This window comes from Saimiri boliviensis, chromosome 1, assembly GCF_048565385.1.
Source record: "Saimiri boliviensis isolate mSaiBol1 chromosome 1, mSaiBol1.pri, whole genome shotgun sequence".
In the NCBI taxonomy this organism is placed as follows: Eukaryota; Metazoa; Chordata; class Mammalia; order Primates; family Cebidae; genus Saimiri; species Saimiri boliviensis.
In genome coordinates, this window is record NC_133449.1 from 139,377,078 (window position 1) to 139,398,932 (window position 21,855).

Genomic DNA, 21,855 nt, shown 5'->3' on the forward strand with positions numbered 1-21,855 from the left:
TGAAAATCATGGATCTGTAAGAATAGGAACAAGCATCTTCTCTGAATATATGTGCCTTTAGCAATTCCTCAGGGACTCAAAGCAGGTAGTAGATGAGGTAACACTACACAGAAAACATGTTCAGAAAATGGACTCTGAAATCAGCAGTCCTTACTACAAAATTCTCTGTTGTATTATATTGAGGTCTTTGGAAATTTGTAGCATTTTTTTAAAAAATAGTAATAATAAAATGCCATTTTCCAGTTCACTATTGAAGATTTGAAAAACAACTGGGTACTTGATGGTGCAAATAAATTATTGTTCATTTCTTTAGGTTCTATTTTAAGAAAAGCTCTTACCTTTCAAGAACTTGCACACAAATATTTAAGGATAAAAAGCTAGAAAGTTTTGCAATTTGCTTCAAAATAATATAGAGCATGGGCAACACATGAAAGGGTCCTATGGTGGGGGCATAGGGTTGATGGTTGGGGCCCAGGAATGGGTACAACAGGGTTTGTTTTGCTACTCTATTTACTTGTATGTCTCTAGTAAAATGTGGGTGTAGCTTGTGAATTAACTGTTAACTAATAGATAAATTTAAATTGGTTCTATGTAAGAAGCTTAGTAATATACAAGCTAATATATGCCTTTATAATATTTCTTTACTTATCACAGGTACAGACACCTCAGAGGTACTGTGGATTTAGTCCCAGACTACCACAGTAAAGTGAATATTGTCATCAATTTCACCACATGAAGCTTAAAAGTTTGAAATATGGCAAGAATTACCAAAATGTGACACAGAGGTACAAAGTGAACACATGCTGTTTTAAAATAGTACCAATAGTAGCTAGGACTACAGGCATGAGCCACTACACCAGCTAATTTTTTTTTTTTATTGTACTTTAGGTTCTGGAGTATATGTACATATCATGCAGGATTGTTGCATAGGTACATATACGGCAAGGTAGTTTGCTGCCTCCATCCCCTTCATCACCTATATCTGGCATTTCTCCCTACATTATCCTTCTCCACCCTCCTACCCACAGCTATCCCTCCCCTGGTCCCCCTACAACAGACCCCAGTGTGTGATACTCCCCTCCCTGTCCACATGTTCTCATCATTCAACACCCACCTATGAGTGAGAACAAGTGGTGTTTGATTTTCTGTTCTTCTGTCAGTTTGCTGAATATAATGGTTTCCAGATTCATCCATGTCCCTACAAAGGACATGGACTCATCAATTTTTATGGCTGCATAGTATTCCATGGTGTGTAAGTGCCACCTTTTCTTTATTCAGTCTATCACTGATGGGCATTTCGGTTAGTTCCAGGTCTTTGCTATTGCAAACAGTTCCATAATTAACATACGTGTCTTCATAATAGAACAATTTGTAATCCTTTGGGCATATATCCAGTAACGGGATTTCTAGGTCAATTTCTATTTCCAGATCCTTGAGGAATCGCCACACTGTATTCCACAATGGTTGAACTAATTTACACTCCCACCAACTGTGTAAAAGTGTTCCTTTTTCTCCACATCCTCTCCAGCATCTGTTGTCTCCAGATTTTTTAATGATCACCATTCTAATTGATGTGAGATGGTATCTTAATGTAGTTTTGATTTGCATTTCGCTAATTAGTCTAATCTTTTTTCAAAGTTCTTAGTTTCTTTGCATTGGGTTAGAACATGATCTTTTAGCTCAGAGAAGTTTGTTATTACCCACCTTCTGAAGCCTGCTTCAGTGAGTTTGTCAAATTCACTATCCGTCCTGTTTTGTTCCCTTGCTGATGAGGAGTGGGGATCTCTTGGGAGAGGAGAGGCATTCTGGACTTTGATGATTTCATCCGTTTTGCACTGGTTTCTTTCCATCTTCATGGATTTATCTATCTTTGATCCTTTAAGTTGGTGATTTTGGATGCGATCTCTGAGTCGACGTCCTTTCTGTTGAAGTTGGAGTTATTTCCCTTGTATGAGGCTTTTTTTTTTTTAAATTTTTTAACAGTTAGGTAAAGTACTTTATTGTTGCAAAGCTTTAGAATATTGGCCTTGCTTATTCTTGGCCTCGGCCGCTTTATTAAAAATTGAAAATCTTCCTTGCTTCTTCCACAGATTTCGCATTTGTAGGAGGCTTCCTTGGGCTGCCAAGTTGCAGAAACTTCTTCACTGTGGGCAGGTTGCTGATTCTGGTTTTCAGGGCCTGCAACAGAGGTAAGCTGGAGATAGGCTGGGGTCTAGCTCTTCCACAAAGCAGAGAAGTTCCAGCAGCTGAATGTCAGCGCGGCTCAGCTTGTTGCCAATAAGGTAGTCTTGTCCGTGGCTCTTTAACACCATTTCAAAGGCAGGGAAATAGCGATTTTTTGTTTTCTCCTGGATCAAGGCAATCCTGGTATCTTTTTCCTCAGGTCAGCATAAGGGCAGAATAAGGATCATTTCATACAAATCTGCCATACCTCTGTATACCTATCAATCAGGGCTGTCTCCTTTATGTCTTTCCCATAGAGGTCGTATTTGCTGGCAATGCAGTTGAGAATGGCTCTGCTCTGCACCAGCTCCATCCCGTCCATCTCAACCATTGGCACTTGCTGGAACATCAAATACCCATCTTTCTTAACTTTTCCCAATCTTCTGCAGATTCTAGAAATTGCTCTTCAAACTCCACTCCAAGGGCCACCGGCTGGGCTCCATTCTGCCCCATGCATTGAAGCAGTGAAGCTTGGGCATTCCCGGCATGGTAACAGTCCTTGGTTTCTCTCACCGGCCCAGCGGGTCTGTGGTCCGCTCCTCAAGGCCACCGAGGCTTTTTTAATGCACAGAGATGAGTGTGCCACTTAAGACGGTCTGTCCCTTGTCTGCCTGCAAAGGCGCTGCTCGGCTGCCTCGGCCCGAGCCCGGCTGCGGTTCATTCTTCCCTCGGTTTCTGCTCTCACAGGCGACACCCGTCCGCCTTCCTGCGGGTGGCTCTTCCCTTCTGCGGAGCTGGCTGGTCCCGGACGGAGCTCAGCCTGATGTGCGGACCGCGACCTCTCCGGTGACAGGGCTTCCGCCTGCTGGGTCTTGCGGGGATGGGACCTGTATCCCCGGCTCCCCGCTTTCAATTCTCCCTCCTTCGGTGGGACGGGCAGCTCCATCCCGGGCCTGCCGGGGCTGTCCCCGTGGTCCGTGTGGAATCCTCCGGGGGGTTCCCAGCCAGGCGGCCTTTTGCTGGACTGCGGGCTGCAGAAGCCATGGGGTGAAGCGCGGTACCTGAATCCGACTACCGAGGGGAGGAGGCCCCTGACCCTCCATGCCAGATGCACTCCGGTGTGGGACAGAGCCGCCCCTCGCCTCAGCTCGCCCTCTTTGGGCTGCTCTCACCACCTGTTTTGAGATAATCCTGCTGTTCAACTGGCCCCTTAGAAGTGAAGCCAGGTACCTCCTTCAGAAACACGGAGATCAGTCTCATGCTGTGTCTCACTTGCTGGGAGCTGCACTCTCGAGAAAGCTCCCTTAGGCCACCTTGGTGGCAGTCCTTTTTTTTTTTAATTTTTTCTAAAGACAAGAGTTTGGCCATGTTGCTGAGCTCAAGCAATTCGCCTGCTCCTGCCCCACAAAGTTCTAGATTATAGGCATGAACCAATGAAACTGGCCCAGCTTAATGACTCTTAATGCAGCACAAAAACACATTTCATTTAGTAATCGAGAATGATTATGTTTCATAAAATTACCAGTTTATATATTTCATACCCTTTAGCTATGTAAAAATAATTAGAGAGAATTTACATGCGATGAATATCTTTAAAAAAAAAAAAAGTTGACCCCTGCACCTCATGGTTTTGAACTCTGAGGGTCCATTTATATGAAGGTTTTCTTCTGTCTCTGCCACCCGTGAACAGCAAAACCAACCCCTCCTCTCCCTCCTCCTTCTCAGCCTACTCAACATGAAGACAATGAGGATGGAGATTCTATGATGATTCACTTTCAGTTAACGAAGAGTAAATATTTTTTCTCTTCCTTATGATTTCCTTACAATTTTCTTTTCTCTAGCTTTGTTGTAAGAATACAGTATATAACTTATATAATATACAAAATACTTGTTAACAGATTTTTTATGCTATCAGTAAGGCTTCTGGTCAACAGCAAGCTATTAGAAGCTACCTTTTTGGGGTGTCAAATGTTATACATGAATTTTTCATTGCATGGGCTTCCCCTTCTCCCTGTGTTATTCAAGGGTCAACTAAAGTTTATTTAGAAATTGATGATTTGGAAAGTTCCAATTCCCTGTTTTATTTTGCATAGCAATTATAGTGATCAAATCTAAATAGCTACAGGGAAAGAACAATTACAACACTTGCATGGTTTTAAGATAGTCTCTAGAATAATGTAACCTAATGTTATGTTTGATAGCAAGGGTTAAGCGTTTACAGAGTCATACTGAAAACAATTCTATCAATGAGAATCTCATTAACAACTACAATACAGCAATCTTAATTCTGCATCATTTTCTATTCAGAGTTCAGGAAATTAAATGACTTCTTCATTTGAAATACATGCATTCATCATGCATTTATGACAAATACATGTATTTTTCATATTTTTTAATGTATTCAATTTAAGTTTACAGCAAATAGTTGTACATATTTATGGGGTACAATGTGATGTTTTCATTTTTGCATGCACTGTAGGAAGAGTTAATTGAGCTAATGAATATATCTATCATCTCATTAGTTACCATTTTTATGTTATGAAAATATTAAAAATATGTTATTTTAGCAATTTTGAAATACACATTACATTATTAACTGTAGTCACTATTCATTAGCACAAAGCCATTATCATAAATTCTGGAGATCTACAATGTGAGCACTTATATAAAGTAATTCACAATTTTTATATTAAATCTTTAGTTTCTATGTCTACTAATTTTATAAGCAATTTCACATATTATTCATTGCATGCTCACAAAGATGTTGACAGAATCTTATGTAAAGACTCTATGTATTAAGAAACTTAAGAGCAATTTATAAAGTTTCCAAAACACTCAATATGCCGAGAGCTTATAATTCAGAACCTTTGTTAGCCCTACTTTACGCTGTTTAACTTAAGAAGTAGAATAATGTTGTATTAAGAAAGTTCGGTGGAGAAAGAAGTCCCAGTATAGGCCTGTGTGTGTGTGTGTGTGTGTGTGCGTGTGTAATAGCATTTCTTTTTTTTTTTTTTTTTTTTTTTTTTGAGACAGAGTTTCGCTCTTGTTACCCAGGCTGAAGTGCAATGGCGCGATCTCGGCTCACCGTAACCTCCGCCTCCTGGGTTCAGGCAATTCTCCTGCCTCAGCCTCCTGAGTAGCTGGGATTACAGGCACACGCCACCATGCCCAGCTAATTTTTTGTATTTTTAGTAGAGACGGGGTTTCACCAAGTTGACCAGGATGGTCTCGATCTCTCGACCTTGTGATCCACCCGCCTCGGCCTCCCAAAGTGCTGGGATTACAAGCTTGAGCCACCGCGCCCGGCCAATAGCATTTCTTTATTGTTCTCTTTGAGTTTAAGAGGTCACCAAACTAGAGTAGATTGGGAGTGGGGTTTATTATTTATATTTATCTTCAAGGAAATATATATTCTGAAGCTACTCTTGGTGATCCTGATTATTTTGTTATTGTTATATCTTTTGTTTTAGTTTTTAATTTTTTTGACTTTAGTTTTTTTCTTTGTGCATTTACATTTACCTTTTTCATTTTGTGTCAAATTATTATACAAAATTTACTTTGCTGAAACTTTTTTAAACTTCCATTTTAGATTCAAGGGTACATGTGCAGGTTTGTTATATAGTTAAACTCATGTTGTACAGATTATTTTGTCACCCAGGTACTAAGCCTCGTACTCAATAGTTAATTTTTCTGCTCTTCTCTGTCCTCCCACCCCCAAGTAAGCCCCAGTGTTTGTTGTTCCCTTCCTTGTGTTTATGAGTTCTCATCATTTAGCTCCCACTTTTAAGTCAGAACATGTGGCATTTTCTTTTCTGCTTCTGCATTAGTTTGCTAAGGATAATGGCCTCCAGCTCCATCCATGTTCCCAAAAAACACATGATCTTATTCTTTTCTTATGGCTGCCTAGTATTCTGTGATGTATATGTACCACACTTTCTTTATAAGTCTGTCACTGATGGACATTTGAGTTGATTCCATGTCTTTGCTATTGTGTCTAGTGCTGCAATAAACATTTGTGTGCATATGTCTTTGTGGTAGACTGATTTATAGTCTCCTGAGTATACACCCAGTAACTGGATCGCTGCATCAAATGGTAGTTCTGCTATTAGCTCTTTTAAGAACTGCAATACTGTTTTCCACAATAGTTGAATTAATTTAGACTCCACTAACAGTGTATAAGTGTATGCTTTTCTCTGCAACCTCACCAACATCTGTTATTTTTTAACTTTTTAATAACAGCTATTCTGACTGGTGTGAGATGATATAACATTGTGGTTTTGATTTACATTTCTCTAACGATCAGTGATATTAAGATTTTCTTGTAAATCTGTTTTCGTTCTTTGTAGATTCTGGCTATTAACTCTTTGTCAGATGGGTAGATTGCAAAAATTTTTTCTCATTCTGTTGGTTGCCGATTCACTCAGGGGAGGGACAGGGTGAGGTGGGGAGTTGGGGAGGGATAACATGGGGAGAAATGCCAGATATAGGTGATGGGGAGGAAGGCAGCAAATCACACTGCCACGTATGTACCTATGCAACAATCTTGCATGTTCTTCACATGTACCCCAAAACCTAAAATGCAATTAAAAAATATGTGTATATATATGTGTATATATATATATAAATTTTCTTCATATGCTTTTTAGCCACATACACAACTCCTTTAGAAACATGCCCATGTCCTTTGCCCACTTTTTAATGGGGTTGTTTTTTTCTCCACCAAAAACAACAGAATATATGTTCTTATCATTGTCCCATGACACATGCCACATACTCTAAAAATGAATGCTCAATTGCACATAAAACAATCTTCAGCAAATGCAAAAGAACCTAATTTATACAAAACACACTCTCAGACCACCCACAATAAAAACAGAAGACTAAAAAAATCACTCAAAACTATCCAATTACATGGAAATTAAACAACATTCTCCTGAATTACTTTTGCATAAATAATGAAATTAAGGCAGAAATCAAGAAGTTCTTTGACACTAATGAGAACAAAGATACAACCTAGCAGAATGTCTAGGACACAGCTAAGGCAAAAATTCATTGCACTAAATGCCCCATTAAGAAGTTAGAAAGATCTCAAACTAACAACCTAACATCACAACTAAAATAATTAGAGAAGCAAGAGTAATTCAGTCCCAAAGCTACCAGAGACAAGAAACAACCAAACTCAGAACTGAACTGAAGGAAATCAAGACACAAAAAGTGATTCAGAAGTTCAACAATCCAGGAGTTTGTTTTTAATAAGATTACAAAAATTAGTAACATAGGTTGCTAGACTATGTTACTAATAAAGAAGAAAAGAGAGAGTATCCAAATAAACACAATTAGAAATGACAAAGGGGATATTTCCATTGACCCCACAGAAATAAAAATAACCATCAGAAACTACTATGAACACCTCTATGCACACAAGCTAGAACTAAATTACTACAGAGATGGCTAAATTACTAGACATATACACCTTCCAAGTCTAAACCATGAAGAAACTGATTCCCTTAACAGGCCAATAATGAGCTCCAAAATTGAATCAGTATTAAATAGCCTACCAACCAAAAAACACACAGGACCAGATGGATTCACAGATGAATTCTACCAGATATACAAAGAAGGGCTGGTACCATTCCTACTGAAATTATTCCAAAAAACTGTGGAGGAAGTTCTCCTCAACCCATTCTATAAGGTCAACATCATATTGATACCAAAACCTGGCAGAGATACAATAAAAATAGAAAACTTCAGGACAATATTCTTGATGAACATTGATGCAAAAATCCTCAACAGAATACTTGCAAACTGAATCCAGAAGCACATCAAAAAGCTGAATCCATTACAATCAAGTAGGCTTCATCTCTGGGATGCAAGGTTGGTTCAACATAAGCAAATCAATAAATATGATTCATAATATAAACAAACTAAAGACAAAATCCACATGATTATCTCAATAGATGCAGAAAAGGCTTTTGATAAAATTCAACATCCTTTCACGTTAAAAATCCTCAGTAAACTATGTATTGAAGGAACATACTTCAAAATAAGAGCCATCTATGACAAACACACAGACATTATGGTGAATGAGCAGAAGTGGAAGCATTCCCCTTGAAAGACAGCACAAGACAAGGATGCCCTCTTTCACCACTCCTGTTCAACATAGTATCAGAAGTTTGCCAGAGAAATCAGGCAAGAGAAGGAAATAAAAGACATCCAAATAGGAAGAGAGGAATTCAAACTATCCCTGTTGGCAGGTGACATGATTCTGTAACTAGAAACCCCCATAGTTTCAGCCCAAAAGCTCCTTCAGCTGGTAAATAACTTCAGCAAAGTTTTAGGATACAAAACCAATGTCCAAAAATCACTAGCATTCCTATACATTGATAACATCCAAAGCCAAGCCAAGAGCCAAATCAGAAATGCAATACCATTTGCAATTACCTCAAAAAGAATAAAACACCTAGGAATACAGCTAACAAGGGAGGAAAAGATCTCTACAAGGAGAATAACAAAACACTGCTCAAAGAAATCAGAAATGACACAAACAAATGGAAGAACATTCCATGCTCAATAGGAAGACTCAGTATCATTAAAACGGCCAAACTGCCCACAGCAATGCACAGATTCAATACTGTGCTTATCAAACTACCAATGATATTCCTCACAGAACTAGAAAAAACTATTTTAAGAGTCATACGGAACAACAGCAACAAAAAAGCCCAAACAGCCAAGGCAATCTCAATCCAAAGGAACAAAGCTGGAGACCTCATGTTAACAAACTTCACTGTATTACTACAGTGCTACAGTAACCAAAACAGCATGATACTGGTACAAAACAGACACACAGACCAGTGGAACAGAAGAGAGTATCCAGAAATAAGGCTGCATACCTACAACCACCTGATCTTTGACAAAGCTTACAAAAATGAGCAATAAGGAAAGGACTCCCCATGCAATAAATGATGCTAAGATAACTGCCTAGCATACATAGAAAATTGAAACTGGACCCCTTACACCATATACAAAAGTTAACTCAATATGTGCTAAATAAAGATTTAAAAGTGAAATCAAAAACTGTAAAAGCCCTTGTAGGCAACCTAGGCAATACCATCCTGGACATAGGAATAGGCAAAGATTTCATGACAAAGAAGTGGAAAGCAATCATGATAAAATCAAATACTGAAAATGGGATCTAGTTAAGAGCTATTGCACAGCAAAAGAAATTATCAATAAACAGACAACTTACAGAATGGAAGAAAGTATGTGCAAACCATGCATCTGACAGAAATCTAATATCCAGCATCTATAAGGAACTTAAACAAATTTACAAGAATTTTATTTTTAATTGGAAATAATAATTGTATATATTTATGGAATGCAATGTATTATGTATTTCAGATTTTCTAAATAAGTGGATTTTACATGTTCTCACCACACGCACAAAAATACATGAGGTAATGGATCTGCTAATTTAGCCTCATTTAATCATTCTACAATGTACATAAGTATCAAAACATCACATTGTACCCCAGTACTGGCTCTTGCAAAGGTCAGATATAAAGGCAAGTTCTTAAACACATAGCCTTGATTAGTTCCTTCATCTGTAAGGTAATAGTATACTCAGATTGTCCAGATCCCAAGGCTGCTTGAAAGTGTTTACTCTCTATGGGGCTGTACAAATATAAGGTATTGTTAAGCACATGGTGCACACTAAGATACGTTAACATGTCTAAACCCATTTGATTAAAATAATTTGGATTAATAATTAATCTTTTACATTTTTATAGATACTGAATTACTTTCCAGTCCAGAGCACTAAAATATCATTACCCCAGCAACATGTACTTGATGGAATACTATGAAGGAATTAAAATGGTGACTTTTGTAGACTACTGAAAAATTAGAATGTTCTCTTCATTAGTTAAGTGTTATACATGACTAATGTGATCAGCATACTTATAAATTATTCAAAGTTAAGCATAACAAAAAAAGATGATGCATCAAAGATTTAATACAGTAGTGCTTTTGTTAAGTGATGAGATTATAGATTTCTTTTTAACTTCTATTATCAGTTTTTAATGATATGTTTATAATACATATACCAGAAAAAAAACTGTAAACAAAAAAGGAAATGCAAAAGATACTCTTTTTTAATCTACTGTTAGTCTCTTTCCTTTGGTATTCTTGATCTCTCACTGTGGGTTCCAAAAATCTCATAAGACTATTCCCAGTTGAATTCTGATTATTGACAATATTCTTAAAACTCAGTTCCCTAAGTGCTTTCTAAATTTTCCTTTTGAGAAATTATATTTTTAATCAAATCCCAGAATAAAAACAAATAACTTTTGGTTAGCTTATTGCTTTGCAGAGCTCATGTGAATTACTTTTCACACATCATCTCATTTCATGACTTTTCTATCAGAGGCACTTAATTTTTCCTCATTTTACTGATGAGAGAACCACAACGCAGAAAGATGAAGTAAGTTATCTAAGACTACATAGTTAGCAAAGCGTATTAGTCTATTTTCATGCTGCTAATAAAGATATACCAGAGATTGGGTAATTTATAAAGGAAAGTGGTTTAATGGACTCCCAGTTCCACATGGTTGGGGAGGTCTCACAATCATGGTGGAAGGCAAAGGAGATACAAAGTCACATCTTACATGGTGGCAGGCAAGAGAGCTTGTGCAGGGTAACTCCCATTTATAAAGCCATCAGATCTAGTGAGACTTATTCACTACCACAAGAACAGTATGGGGGAAATCACCCAATGAGTCAATTATCTCCACCTGACCCTGCTCTTAACACAGGGGGATTATTACAATTCAAGGTGAGATTTGGGTGGGGACATAGCCGAACTATATCACAAGGTGAGATAAACACATATTATATATGTACAAGTATATGTGTATATGTATATATACAAGTATATATTCACCCAATATTATTTTAAAAGTTAATAATATATCACTTTGTGCTTAAAAAGCTGACAAAATCAGAAAGCTGGATAGTATCATGTGTCAGCATGAATGTGGGGATATAGGAACTCATGTATTGCTGGTGAGAGTACATACTGATATAACTTTTTTGATGGCACCCTTGTATTATGTAGTACAATTTTTAGTACGTGTATACCCTATTACCTACTGAATGTGTCTCTAGTTACGTATCTTCAAGTAGTTCTGACACAGATGTATAAAGGACGTGCACATGTACACTCTTCGCAGCACGGTGACTGAGAACTGAAAGCAACCTGAGTGTCCATGGCTGGGAAAGTGCACAGGAAAGGCGAGGCGGGTGCACAGAATGCAGTATCATGCAACAAGCCTTTGGATGATTCTGACGTATGTACTGTGATGGTTAATACTGAGTGTTGACCTGATTGGACTGAAGGATGGGAAGTATTGTCTCTGGGTGTGTCTGAGAGAGTGTTGCCAAAGGAGATTAACATTTGAATCAGTGAATTGGGAAAGGCAGAACCATCCTCAATCTGAGTGGGCACCATCTAATCAGCTGCCAGCACAGCCAGAATAAAAGCAGGCAGAAAAGCATGGAAAGACTAGACCAGATTAGTCTTCTGGCCTACATCTGTCTCCCATGCTGGATGCTTCCTGCCTTCGAACATCAGACTCCAGGTTCTTCAGCTCTGGGACTCGGATGGGCTTACTTGCTCCTCAGCTTGCAGATAGCCTATTGTAGGATCTCACGTTGTGATTGTGTGAGTCTATACTCCTTAATAAACTCCCCTTATATATACATCAATCTTATTAGCTCTGTCCCTCTAGAGAATCCTGACTAATATATGCATGCTAAACAAAATTAGAGGACCTCTGCAGTACATGAACTCTAAGGTTTCCTTTAGCATGAAATCTCTTTCCTCTTTCTCTCTCCCTCTACACACACACACACACACACGTGCATAATGCTTATAATGCCGCCATTACAACCATGAAATTTTATTCTTGAAATGACAGATTTATGAATTGACTATAACACTAGTATTTTATGGTCCAGGCCTTATTATTTCTAACACACAGAGGTTCTCTAACTTTGTTTAGCATGCATCAGAATCATCCAGAGGCTCGTTAAGTGTTAATTGTTAAATATTTACTGCTACCATTAGGTATGTAACAGTTACTATATATTCTGTTCCTAGAAATGCATAATAATAAAAACAGACCCACCAACTCCATATCTGATGTGTGCTCTACCTATACTCCAAAGCTTCTTTTCCCTCTGTTGCATGTCTTCAGCCCTCTAACCCCTTGAAAAGGGGGAAACAGTCACTGTTTCTGCCTGTCCCCTTCTCATTGAAATTTAACCCTTGATGATGTAATCCCCTTCCTCATAATTCTCCTGACATTGGTAGCTCAGGGATCACTAGCATTCTTCTGACTGCCATATCCAACAACTTTTCTCAGTTCTCATTGTTCATTCTTTTATCTTCTACCAACCATCCCCCACCCCCCAGCGTCATCCATGGATTCTTTGCTTGGAAACTGTTCCCCACCCTTCGGGCCTATGAAATAAAGCCTTCCTTTCTGTCTGTGAAAAGTTTGTTGTTCCTTCTCTTGCAGGCCCCCGGGTCTTTGTTCACATGTTTACTCAAATAGAAGCTGGAATGCTTCCCTGATACCACCTGCCCATGAGACTTCTTGATGAATTCCACTCCACTGCTTAAGTCCCAAATGATCAAGTTCCATAAGCCTTTCTGGTTCCCCTCAACCATTTATGTCTCTGCTTCCTTTAAAGCTTCTTGTTGTTTCTTGTGTATTTACATATTTATCTAATTATTCTTGTGACAAACAGCTTTAGTTCTTTTCTGTGTGGCTATGGGTAAGCTACCAGACTTCTGAGAGATGTGGATGTTTTACATGTACATGGGGAAGAAGGATGTCTCCTATCTTTGCACAGAAGTGTTGAACAGTCAGCGATGTGTGTGCAGGTCTAGTAGCATTGACCAATACACAGTAGGCATGAGGTGAAGGATGGTGACAAAGATGGGAGAAGCTCCTGACCACTATCACCTGTGAGCCAGGATGGTGTTTTACTATCGAACACAAGCAATTTCACGGGACACCAGCATCACACAAGGTCATTCTTAACACTGTAAAGGAGCAAGACAAAAACAAAACCACTCTGTAATCATGTCTGAGTGAAGATCACAACTAAAGTAACGTCTGAACCAGCAAAGTGACTGAACATCCACCTCTTTGGTTAGCTCCTTCTTCACCAGTTATAGTTTTAGCTTTGCCTTACTCTTCCTACCTCCTTGATAAAAATTACGACACTCACACAGGGTGCATCCTATCCCTTGCACCGGGTAGTATGGCCAATCTAGTGTGTGTATAAGTCTGTTTCTGATGGTGTCTGGCTGATGAGCAGCACCAGTAACTGTTATTGCAATCAATATGCTTGCTGTTATTTGTTGAATTAAACGGCAAACTACTATGCATGATTCAAGTGAAACCATCCCCTCTGCTTTTTTGGTTATATTAATGCTTAAGGTTTAACAAAGCAAAATTTATAAATGAGTAAATGAATTCCACATCCCCAAATCATTTATAAATGTCTGTTTTTTAGTTGATGTTGAGATCTTTCCTTATTTATAGTCAACATTATTTTATTTTTCACCATTGTTCAGGTTAATGAAAACCATCCAGGCCAGGCACAATGGCTCATACCTGCAATCCTAGCATTTTGGGAGGCTGAGGTGGGCAGATCATCTGAGGTCAGGAGTTTGAGATCAGCCTGCCCAACATGGTGAAATCCCATCTCCGCTAAAAATACAAAAATTAGCTGGGCATGGTGGCATACACCTTTAGTCCCAGCTACTAGGGAGACTGAGGAGGAAGGATCACTTGAACCCAGGAAATGGAGGTTACAGGGAACTGAGATCATGCCACTGCACTGCAGCCTGAGTGGATGAGAACACATCTTGTAAACAAACAAAAAATCTGGAGATCTATTCAGGGGCCACAGTGATTCTGGTGACTGTTACCGATTTGTGTGACCAACATAAAATTGTCAAACGGTGTTTTCTACATTAATTTTTACTGAAGATACTTACAAAATATGGTTTTTTTTCCAATAAAATAATTTATTACAGCCTGTTTTAAGACTCTTTGGCCTGATAAGTAGAAAAGTTAAAAAATTAAGACTACGAAATCCGCTGATGCCGCCTAAGCATCTGATTTAAGCAACTTTGAAAGGTCATAACCTCTCTGAAGCCTGACCACAGTGCCTTCCAACTGGCTTCCATTTCTTCTTCTGATGGCCATTCCTCTGGGAGAGTCAAGATTTGCCATCAGACGTAAACCATTTCAAACATACAACTTTCTTTGAAAAAGAGGAATGTTTAAGGGCTCTGGTCCCACTGAATTGCTTAGTTGTTCTTCTATTAATTCTCCATCAACAGAAAGGTACTCATCCTGTTATCACTTGGAGAAAAGAGGAGTAACCACAGCCCTCAGTAAACAGGACCTATGACCTATTAGTTTAGACTGGGGAGAAGACATAAAAGGATGATTTCAACTTGAGCACTTTTTACCAAAGGAAGATGGGAATGATACATCACCCGTCACAGAAATCACTCCTTTTAAGTCTTATACATTCATTTATTGACATTGCCTAGGATTTCTTTGGTAATGATTAATATTTTAATTGAATTAAATAAGCATTTAAGTAGGTATCAAAATATTTAAGTTGAATTTCAATAAAACTACTTTCTTTCAAATTGTAATTTATGTTTAAATAAGTGATTTCATTATAAACCTCATTTAAATACATTATAGAATTTTGGGGGAAGGGGGAAGGGGAAAAAAGCCTACTCATAATCCCATCACTCTAGGAATTAGTGAAAATTAGCAAATTATTTCCTCTGCCATTTATTTAAAGTTATAATCCCATCTATTAAATCACTGTATAATTATAATTCAATACCAGTAAATACAAGACCTTCCGTTTTTCAGTTAATTAGCATTTAGAGGACATATTTGCTTTTTTTAGACTTTTCACACCATGAAGTGTGTATGTGTGAGTGTACTTCCAAATCCAACCTTTCCAATATCAATGAAAATAAAAGCCTGAGCATCTGTGATTTACAGAATAAACCCCATTTAAACAGACACCATTTAAATAACTTGCTCAAGGTCAACCTGCAAAATAAATAAACATTCCTGACCAACTCTATTCTACCACCCAGATCAGAGTCTCTCAGGATGAATGTCAAATAAGTTGAATTTTTAAAGACACACATTTTCTCCTGAATTTTCAGATGTTGTAGAAGCCAGAGCTCGCCATAATAAATAGGCATAACGTTTCGCCCTGCTCCATTTGATTTTCTTTGGCATACCTGCTCATCCCCATGAAGACACCAAAGGAAAAACCAGTAGGGAAAATATTAGACACACGAAAAGTACTCACAGTCTAAACAGAGTTTGTTTCTATTGGAAAAGAAATAAAGCAATTGCGTTGACTATGTTTTTCTCTGAATTCATCGAAGACCCTAATGTTTAAGTTATTGCACAGCTCCTTGATAGATCTGACGGTTTTCTGAAGAGGCATCAAGAGCCTCTAGATTTTAGCAGATGTTCACATAGCACTGTAGGCTGAAGTCTCTTCTTAGGAAAGTGGGGAACACAGCCCAGAGTGCCCTCTGCTCCACAATGGGAGTCTTTCACTGCTGTATGAATTCTCCTTCTTTTTTTTTTCTACCGGGAATGCCTTCACCCTCCTCTTCTCACCCACCCTCCATGAAGTCCTTGCTGAAGCCTGCTTCATCCCCACAGGCAGTTAGGGCACCCTCTGTCCTGGCCTCTAAGTGTGAGCACTTTGGGGCCCAGGACTGTGTCTCATTCAACTCCACACACCTACCAACATCTAATAAAAGCCCAGTATTCAGTACAGACTGACTGACTGAATATATAAATTTGAAAATGACAGTCTTAAGCAATGTAGGTTACGATTATTGTCTCTGGGGTAAATACAAGTGTAAAGTAAATGATAGCATATAAAGTAGGGAGGACTAGTTGACCCCCACCTCTCCTACTTTGGGATACGATCAATGCAACATCTGAATTTCATTAATCAATTCATCACATTTCCTATCAAGAACATAGGCTGGAGCTCTTCTGTGGGTATTAAAGTCATCATCAATGGCTGAGAATAAGCATAGCAACCACAAGGTAAGGTTAAACAGGGGTTTTGTTTGTTTCCTAATGGAAAGAGCTGTAATATAGTTGGTGAATTTGGTGGAGAATCTATGAGACTGGCACTCAGGAAAAAAAAAAAAAAAAAGGAAGAATAGCTCGATGTCAGAATGCATTTTAGACAATCATCCTTGTTGAAGTCACTAAACTGTTTATGGTATAAATGATAAGCCCAATATTCTACGACCTTGCTTCTCAGGTGACGCAAGAGGCAAAGACATAAGGCATGGCAAGATTAAAGCAGGGACTTTGGTGTAAGCACTAGGGATTCCTTCCTGTCAGCCCTGCAGCTGCAGCAACCTGTTCTTCTTTGACAGCCTTCAAGCTGTGAGACTCGGGACACCTTTGCAGAAGAAATGAATCTATGCCCAGGTATCGAGGACATGTGCAAGCTTTAAAAATCCAAATTCCATGCCCATTTGTTATTTCAAATAAGAGCTCCTCCCGAAGGACTCAACACTCAAAGAAAAAACTGTTTCTTTAAGTTGGACTGAGGCAGATTTCCCAAATGACAATATTTACTTGAGCAGAGCTGCCAGTGTTCGCTAGAAAAGAAATCTCGGCACTACGTGTGGTGAGGAGACATAGTTTCCCGTGTTTCCTCAAGGACGTGTTTCAATCATTCAGAGTAGTCTTACATTGTCTTCCTGAGAAAAAAAAATTAGTGAAATAAAAAGCAGATTTGTAGAAAGTTGATTTCTGCACCCTTATTTCTCTAGTAGCTATTTTTTCCTTCTTAGGACTCATTCTAGATACTTAATATCCAGGTTTGTGGCTTTCCAATGAGAACTTTGATTTCGGAATTAATATTTGTTCTTCTTTTGGGTGAGTTATGTGTAGGAACATTTTCCTAACGTAACTCTCCATTTAAAATACATTAGGAATGGCCAGGCACAGTGGCTTATGCCTGTAATTCCAGCATTTTGGGAGGCCGAGGCAGGTGGATCACTTGAGGCCAGGAGTTCAAGACAAGCCTGGCCAACAAGGTGAAACCTTGTCTCTACTAAAAATATAAAAGTTAGCCCAGTGTGATGGTACATGACTGTAATCCCAGCTGCTTTGGAGGCTGAGGCAGGAGAATCCCTTGAACTCTGGAGGAGGAGGTTGCAGTGAGCTGAGATTATACCACTTCACTCCAGTCTGGGTGACAGAGCGAGACTCTGTCTCAAAAACAAACAAACAAACAAACACATTAGGATACTTTTCTAATGCTAACTGTGCCAAATAATTTGATACATCTTATTATTTATTGACAACTGAAAATACAAGCTAAGTTCCGTGGAACAGAGCAATTCAAACTTGGTTGTGCACATGAATGACCGAGGGATCTCGTTAAAATGCAGATTCTGACTCAAGAGGTCTGAAGTGGTGACTGATATCCTGTCTTTCCAACAAGTTCTGTCTCTCTGGTGATGCTGATGCTAGAACCACACACAGAGTAGAAAAGCTGTAGAACTGTGTTACTGAAGCTTCATGTGAACATCAAACATCACATGGAGAGCTCCTTACAACACTGTTCTGGACCCCACACCCAGAGGTTCTGATTGGGTAGATCCAAGGTGGAATCTCCGAGTCTGCACTTCAAACAAGCTCACAAGTGAGGCTGATACTGCAAGTTAGTAGATTAGATGTTGAGGAGCATACGAAATAACCTAGTTGAACATAAAATGCAAGCCAGATCTTTATTTACTAAGCCAAGCTCACGGTTTTGGCATAACAGGACATTTCAGATAAATAAATATTAGCATGCTTCGGAACATTCAAAAAAAAAGAAACATTAGAAATTTCCACATGTCAGTTACAAATTGGAAAGACCATGGCTGGTAGGAAAGAACATTGGAGGTGGGTTGACTTTTCCAGCAGAAAATAAGAAGAGATGTGAAATGTCAAATGTGAACTTTTGAGTTTATATAAAGGAAGTGTTTACCACATTTGGCACCTCATCACACACAAGGGGAAGGGAGAAATCTTTATGCTTTGGCCAACGGTCAGTGTGATTTACTGTCAACATGGATAGATAAAAGACTTGCAAGGGTAGTAGGGGGCCAGGTAGGGATAGTTAATGGGTACAAAGCTATAGTTAGAAATAATGAGTAAGACCAACTAATTGATAGCATGATAGCGTGACTGTAGTCAATAATAACAAAATATACTAAAATAACCTCAAGATTGTAATTGGCTGGTTTGTCCCTCAAAGGATAAATGCTTGAGTGAATGGATATCCCGTTCTCTATGATGCACTTATTTCACATTGCATGCCTGTATCAAGACATCTCATATACTCCGTAAATATATACACCAATTATGTACCCATCAAAATTTTTTAAAAAGAAAAAGAAAAGCAGTTAATGAGAATTAAAAGAAATTCAAGACTTCAGGAGGGCAAAGTCCTATAGTTCAAACCCAGAAGACCTTGAAAGATTCAAGTTAGCTAAGAGAGCCAAAGAGGAGTAAAGATGAAATAAAAGTTCTAGAGTTGCTTCATAACAATAAGGGCAGGGACATCCTTGGTGAGTAAGCTACCTGTGAAGCCACATCCCAGGCTTTCTATTTGAATCGGTAATGCAATGATGAAAAGAAATAATACCTGCTTAAAACAAGTAGAATGTTTTTTCCCTGTTATCTATGGGGCCAGAAGATTAAAGCATTAAGTTGCAGTTCATGAACAGATTCACTGGCTGTGAACGCCTGATGAGAAAAGAAACATCAGCTTTTCTCAGAGGAAACAATCACATATGGGGTTTTTAGGAGGAGGCAAGAGTCCTGGCAAAGGGATATAGTCCAGATCCCAATCTTCAGTGGATGGCCCGGCTCATACAGGCCTCTAATGTAAGGATTAAAAATAAGACCTGGCCTGTAATCCCAGCACTTTGGGAGGCCAAGGCAGGCAAATCACCTGAAGTTGGGAGTTCAAGACCAGCCTGACCAACATGACCTATCTCTACTAAAAATACAAAATTAGCCAGGTGTGGTGGCGCATTCCTGTAATCCCAGCTACATGGGAGGCTGAGGCAGAAGAATCATTTGAACCCAGGAGGCAGAGATTGCAGTGAGCTGAAATTGTGCCACTGCACTCCAGTCTGGGAAACAAGAGGGAAACTCCATCTCAAAAAAAAAAAAAAAAAAAAAAAAAAAAAAAAAAAAAAAAAGATTTCAGCAGATTAGCTACAATAAATAAGTTAGGACACTATAGTAGGAGAGATACCTGAGAGCTTTGCTATTTCCAGGAATACCTTGAGGAAGTCCAGCATCCAGTATTGCACAAGTTTACCTGAGGGCTTTGTCCATCTCCCAGGGTGGAAGGCTAAGTCCTCATCCAGTGATTGCCTGGAGATGGTGGATAAATATCCCAGCTCCCTTGCTCTTCTGATAGATACACGGAGACAGGTGAAGTACACTGGCTCCTAGAATTCCCCAGTGGGGCTAAGCTCCAGTTGCTCAAATTGGAAACCTTATTAGCTGCTTTCCCTTTTCTGCCTCACTTCCCTTCCCTCCTACTGTTATTTCTTGAAACTGCCTTCCAAATAAACAACTTGCACTCAAATTCTTGTTTCAGGTTCTGCTTCTAGAGGAACCCGAACCAAAACATACAAGTTTTCATAGCATATTAGAAAGAAGAATGTGAGTATCTGAGGACAGAATAAGCCACTATTCTGAGATCATCCAGTTCCCACAAACAGTACTGTTAGCTGGACACAGTGGCTCAGGCCTGTAATCTCACCAGTCTGGGAGGCTGAGGCAGGTAGATCAGGAGTTCAAGACTGGGAGCTCAGTACAAGCTTGGCCATGTATCCAAGTCAATACAAGCTGACTTGCGAGGATACATGAAAATTACCCTTAAGTGTAGGTGTAAAGTAATTACAACCCACCCACACTTAAGGGTGATTTTCATGTATCCTCTCAAGCCACTGACTGATGGTAAAATACAAAATCCCTGACTATGAGGCAAAACTGAGGGTAAAATAAAAATTCTTGACGATGGCGAAGCCCTGTTTCTGCTAAAAGCAAAAAAAATTAGCTGGGCATGGTGGTACATGCCTGTAATCCATGCTACTCCAGAGGATGAGGCATGAGAATTACTTTAGCCTGGGATGAGGATGTTGCAGTGAACTGAGATCACGTCACTGCACTCCAGCGTGAGAAAAAAGGGAGACCCTGTCTCAAATAAAAACAAAACAAAACAAAACAAGCAAAAATAACAACGAGAAAAACTAAATAGCACTACCAAAGCGCTGGGTTAAAGAAGAGCCACAAGCAATGCTCCCAGAAAGAATTCCATGACATTGATTCGACATTAGTTTCAGAGGTAGATACAAACAGAAAACAAACTAGGATGGCTTAGTTGATATGTGTATATATGCATGAGTCAGGACACATGCTTATATCTATATGAGATAAATGGAGCCATTTGTATTGACTGAGCACACATACCGCAAACTCGTGCTGCTCATTATGAGTGGGTACTAATTTCCTAACATTTGAGTTTCTCTAACATATAGCAATATCCATTTTCCTTATATCCTACAGTGACAATATATTTACACATACTTATACTCTATTATATACTAGACAGTGTTGTTTATAGTAAAATGATATAATGTTCTGGCTTAAATAGTCATATAGAACGTTAATTATAAATGTACATGTAAGTTTTTCTTCTTTTTTAAAGAATTACTTACCTTTTCTCTAGAATTACTGTAAGGACACAGAACTCCTTATTAAATACTATAATTTGAAGCACACAAAGAACAATTCTACAGCAGAAGCAGAGGATGTTGGGACAGACTTGTTTTTCGGAGTCAGATGCTGCCCTAATATTATGACCTAGAAAAGTCTCTGATTTCCATTTCCTTGTACGTAAAATATCAATAAATAACATTTCTATTATTTAGATGTATGTAAGAAATATCTAGATGTATCTAAAATGTCTAGAACATTTCCTAGCATAGACAGGCAATATAAATCAATAGATACATATGTGTCTATCATGAGAAGTACTATTATATATGAGATATTATTATGCATAAAATATTACTACAAACCACAGTATTACATATGAGATAACTTTCAGATAGCTTATATTTTGTCCATTTTGTGTTCATTTTACCTTGTGTGAATTGATTGGTATATTAATGAAAACACTAGAAATCCATATCTATGTTTCCTTCATTTGTTTCAAATCCATTTACTCAATATTCTATTTGATGCTTATTTTCAAAGGTTTCCAAACCACTTCATTACTGCCTCAAGTAAGAAAGAATGGTATTTTGCTGTGTGAAGAAAACTTGTCTTTTGTTTGTTTGTTTTTCATTTTGATGTTGGTACCAATGTCTGAAAAACACTGACTTCCTCTGAGAGTGAATTCCTGGCAGTCCACGATGCTGCTGCCTTTCTGAGGCTGGATGCAATGAACAGCAGCGCTGTAATGAACTCTTTGGGTAAATGTCCCAGTAATGTCTCTGACACCACAAGATGCCGATCT

General features: G+C 38.6%; 1 protein-coding gene and 1 pseudogene across 4 annotated transcripts in view; both read right to left on the reverse strand.

Moving 5' to 3' along the window:
* CNTNAP4 (contactin associated protein family member 4) overlaps positions 1-21,855 on the reverse strand; it is a 369,359-nt gene that overhangs the window by 238,334 nt on the left and 109,170 nt on the right. The gene's annotated exons all lie outside the window — the stretch shown is intronic.
* On the reverse strand, positions 1,082-5,389 carry LOC141585444 (glutathione S-transferase A3 pseudogene; annotated as a pseudogene).